This window comes from Salmo salar, chromosome 25 (genome assembly GCF_965601325.2).
Source record: "Salmo salar chromosome 25, fSalSal1, whole genome shotgun sequence".
In the NCBI taxonomy this organism is placed as follows: Eukaryota; Metazoa; Chordata; class Actinopteri; order Salmoniformes; family Salmonidae; genus Salmo; species Salmo salar.
In genome coordinates this window covers 32,544,104-32,549,326 of record NC_138315.1, presented here as the reverse complement: position 1 = coordinate 32,549,326, position 5,223 = coordinate 32,544,104, and the positions used below count along the sequence as shown (strand labels likewise).

At 40.1% G+C, this 5,223-nt stretch overlaps 1 pseudogene; it reads left to right on the top strand.

Annotated features, from left to right (window-relative positions):
- The first annotated feature begins 3,128 nt into the window (after nt 1-3,128).
- LOC106586552 (zona pellucida-like domain-containing protein 1 pseudogene) lies at nt 3,129-4,793 on the top strand (annotated as a pseudogene).
- The last annotated feature ends 430 nt before the right edge of the window (nt 4,794-5,223 follow it).

Genomic DNA, 5,223 nt, shown 5'->3' with positions numbered 1-5,223 from the left:
GAGGTCTGTGTGTAGCTGGTGTAGAGGAGTCAGGTGCAGGACAGCAGATATGAGTAAATAAACGTACTTTACTCAACATATACAAATGTAATACAAAAAAGAGAGCCCACATTAACGGACCGTACCACATACAAACAATTACTCACAAACAGACATGGGGGACCAGAGGGTTAAGTAATGAACAAGTAAATAGGGAATTGAAACCAGGTGTGTAAGACAAAGACAAAACAAATGGAAAATGAAAAGTGGATCGGCAATGGTTAGAAGGCCGGTGACGTAGACCGGAGAGGGACCGACTTCGGCGGAAATCTTGACACCAGTTCGCAGTTGTAAATGAGAACTTGTTCTCAACTGGCCTACCAGGTTAAATAAAGGTGAAATAAAATTTCAACCAAAAAATTATCTACACTGAAGTGTGTTTAACAAGTGATATCAATAAGGTATCAAAGCTTTCAGCTCGATTCACATGGCCAGTCTATGTCCTGGAAAGAAGAGGTGTTCATAATATGTTTTGTATTATTGGCCCATCCCCTCTCTTCGGTGGACAAAAGTAACTTTGTTTTACATTTTTGTTTTTTACAGGTATTTTGCTACATGTACATTATTAATACATTTCACATACATGGTACTTCTATACACAGTATTACATGACACATAAAACGGAACTCAGACATATCCAGAATACATGATATATGTATGTATGTGTTTTTGGTCCTAACTATTACAGATCATGATCTTTAAATCCCAGCCCTCAGTCACTCTATCTCAGCCAATCCTACCTATCGCCGTAGCCCATCCCACCTATCTCCGTAGCCCATCCCACCTACCTTCGTAGCCCAGCACGTCCCATGGACCACCCTTTCTTGATTTTCTTGTGCCATATATTTTTCAACTGTGCTGTGATGTCTTACATGAATTCTGAACTTTTCTAATCTCATAGTATCCACAGATTGTAAATTAAAATTATTAATATTTTTGATAAGACTATTATTATCTTGTTAATTTATCGACTACGGCTTTCCAAATATATAATATACAGTACCAGTCAAAAGTTTGGATACACCTACTCATTCCAAGGTTTTTCTTTATTTTTACTATTTTCTACATTGTAGAATAATAGTGAAGACATCAAAACTATGAAACAACACATATGGAATCATGTAGTAACCAAGAAAGTGTTAAACAAATCAATATATATTTGATATTTGATATTCTTCAAAGTAGCCACCCTTTGCTTTGATGGCAGCTTTGCTGACTCTTGACATTTCCTCAACCAGCTTCATGAGGTAGTCACCTGGAATGCATTTCAATTAACAGGAGTGCCTTGTTAAAAGTTAATTTGGGGAGTTTCTTTCCTTCTTAATGCGCTTGAGCCAACCGGTTGTGTTGTGACAAGGTAGGGTTGGTATACAGAAGATAGTCCATATTATGGCAAGAACAGCTCAAAAAAGCTAAGAGAAATTACAGTCCATCATTACTTTTAGACATGAAGGTCGGTCAATACGGAACATATCAAGAACTTTGAAAGTTTCTTCAAGTGCGGTCGCAAAAACCATCAAGAGCTATGAGGAAACAGGCTCTCATGAGGACCGCCACAGGAAAGGAAGACCCAGAGTTACCTCTGCTGCAGAGGATAAGTTCATAAGTTACCAGACTCAGAAATTGCAGCCCAAATAAATGCATCACAGAGTTCAAGTAACAGACACATCTGAACATCAACTGTTCAGAGGAGACTTTGGGATTATCATTTGTTTTTCAACAGGACAATGACCCAACACACCTACAGGTCGTGTAAGGGCTATTTGACCAAACAGGAGATTGATGGAGTGCTGCATCAGATGACCTGGCCTCCACAGTCACCCAACTTCAACCCAATTCATATGTGGGAACTCCTTAATGACAGGAAAAGCATTCCAGGTGAAGCTGGTTGAGAGAATGCCAAGAGTGTGCAAAGCTGTCATCAAGGCAAAGGGTGGCTACTTTAAAGAATCTAAAATCAAAAATATATTTTGATTTGTTTAACACTTTCTAAGATTGAAAAGTGCATTTTTCCCAATATTCCATCCAGTTTGCTTAATTGTTTAATAATATATTACACTTGATCTTTCTTGAAGAAGTTCCTCCATTTGTTTTGTTTTTCCTCTAACATATTCTGTGCCCCTATGGTGCTGTTTTTATTGCTATCTATCTGTACTGTTAGTCCCTCTATTTCCTTTCTTAATATGGATTCTTTGAATTGCATGGCCCCTAAAGGCACATTTAAAAGTGTCCCATACAATTAGGGGGATCTGCTGTATCTACTGTACAACATTTGATATTCTATCGAAGGCTTTGCACACCTCCGTTTTTATTATGTATAATGCACATTTTAAAATCACACAAAGTGATATTGTTAAAAAATATAATGAGAAAGAAAGAAAAGAAAGAGAGTTCTACTTCTGTAACATGGCATAACAAAACATGGTTCTATAACCAGAGGATGGGTTGGGTATTTTGTAAAGCAGAAGGTAATTAGAACAGCGATGGAAAGTAGGCCTAGAGAACATACGTTCCATGGGGATTGTTTTTTGGGGGGGCCCAAAAGGTTGCCCCCATTGCTTCCATTGACCTTTGCTTAGCGTTCACATGCGAGTTAAGTATTGGGCTCAAAGTCAAGACAATAATAACTGTAAATTATCTTACAAACAAAGCAGTTGACCTTTCCTTTGTCAAATCATAATTATAGTTGAATGATATTCTGGGCCATCGTGTACTTTCTTATGACCATATTTGGGTCATGTGAAAGGCCAACAGGGTATTGTTGGGAGTCAAAATGAGGCCGTCAAAGGTTGCGTTTACAAAGGATTCAACACTTACTCCTTGAAACATCATATTAGCAGGCCAAGGGAACCTATTTTTTAAGAACATTCACAAAAGAAACAGGCCATTGTCTCTGCTTCATTTCTGAACTAAAAGGTGTGTTGGGTTTCATGAATTGCCTTTAGGTATGGTGCATGGCACCCTCAACACAATGGAAATGTTTGAATAGGCAGAGCGACATTGACCTTGTTTCTGTCCAATCCCAAGAAGGAGACCTGGCTATAAAAGCAACTCCATACATCTCAATAGAATCAAAAAGCTGGAAACAAGCCAGCAAAGGACACATTTTAATGTCCCAGTCAAGATACGAACACAGCAAGGAATGCAAAAATGCATCTTCTCAGCTTTTTTCTTTTGGCAATGATGGTCGCAAAGAGCAGTCAACTACAATTAAATGACTGTGGGTTGAATTTAAGACGCCCAGCATACACTGATATCTCAGTAACTTGCGGCACCAAATCTATTGGCCTTGCTATCCTCATCTGCCCTGCCATTTACACTGGCTACAACGAGTCCCTGCTTATCCTCAACAACATCATGAATGACCCAGCCTGCAAGGGAACCCTGGATGAAAGTGTGACTCCACCGGTCGTGAGGTTTGAATTCCCCATCAACACGACCAATTCTTGTGGCAGCCTCTTCAGGACAACCAGTGCTCCAGGCACAGGGATATTTTCTGACTTCTCCAACATCCAGACAGTCAACATCAGCGGTGTGGTCCGATCATATGATCCCACCACAGGGACAGTCACTTACAACACTGAGTTGAAGTATTTTTACTCCTGTGCCTATCCCCTAGAGTACCTGATCAACAACACCCAGATTGATACGTCGGCATCCTCCATTGCAGTGAAGGACAACAATGGTAGTTTCATCAGCACTTTGAGCATGAATCTCTTCAGTGATGTCAATTTCACCTTACCCTTGGTCATTCCAGAACAGGGTCTTGACCTGAGGACTGAAGTCTTTGCCCAAGTCAAGGCCACCAACCTGACCTCCCAGTACAATGTGCTCCTGGACCGATGCTACGCCTCCATTTCTCCTCTACCCACTAACTCCACTTTCTTCAACCTGTTTGTCCCTTGCAACACTGACCTACTAACCATCATCCATGAGAATGGAAAGAGTCAACGCGCCCGCTTCTCCTTCCCGGCCTTCCGCTTCATGAAGCAGCAGAATGAGATGAAGTCCACCTACTTCCTCCACTGCATCACCCGTCTCTGTGAGAAGAGCAGCTGCAGTACCTTCATGCAATGTAACAGAAGGAGGAGAAGGAGTGTTGTTCCTGCTACCGAAGATGGAGTGACAGAGTACAAAACCCTCACCTCCCCTCCTATCACTATCAGAGCAGAGAGCATTGTGGCATTAAAAGAACAGCAGACTGCCAGCAAGAACTCAGACACTTCTACAGGTCTTGGGGTGACAGTGTGTATCCTGGCCTTCGCCTGCATCATTGTTATTATTATGGCAGCCATCTTCTACAGGAGACTGAACCACTAAAGGGTAGACTGCTCGACGGCACTGTCCCTTTAAATATTGTGTCCACCTGCTGGTCTCACTACTGTGCCAGAGGACTGATCTCAGCTAATCATAACTTTTTCACATTTGTTTACATTTGGCAATAGCAAGAACTTGTTGTTGCTAAAGAATAAAAAATGCATCTTTTAGAAAGTTTATGTGAAGAGAGTCATACGCAGGTAGTGTAACCCTAGTGCTTTAATCCCTTGATAAGAGCTTGAGAATGGAGGAGCATGTACAATTGTCATTTTTTAACAGAAAACCATTCTACTAAATTGATCTTACTGAAATGAATTGTATCTGTGTTTGTCACAAAAAATAACACATTTGAAAATAAACCTTTAGGTATTATGTTTTAAATGTATCTTATTGCTTTATGCTAATAAAACATTACCACCTCCACATCTTTATCAACATCACCTGAGTCCAGAATTTATATTCATTGACACATTTCTATTAAGTAAAGATTGAGACATCACCTTTAATGCTAGAATCTGCAGTTGAAACAATAACAAAGAGTACACCCCTCCTCCGTTTTGGTGAAAAGCTAAGGGATGGGCCTGGATGAAACGTAACCACTTTGAAATTCATAGAGCTATGGATGCAAGGATTGACCTCTATGATATCACAATTATAGTTGTATCCATGTTTTTTGAGGCTATAGTGTTTGCTTACATTTGCATTGTTCACAAGCATTGGAGTAACACAAACTTATATTGTGGTTCTGGTGGGGTATGACAGTTGAACTAAAGGCATTTCTAAGTTAAATGTTCAAGAATCAATGGGCATATACAGATGTAAGATCTTAATTTGATCACTCTGTTGCTGAGAATTTTCCTGCCCCGC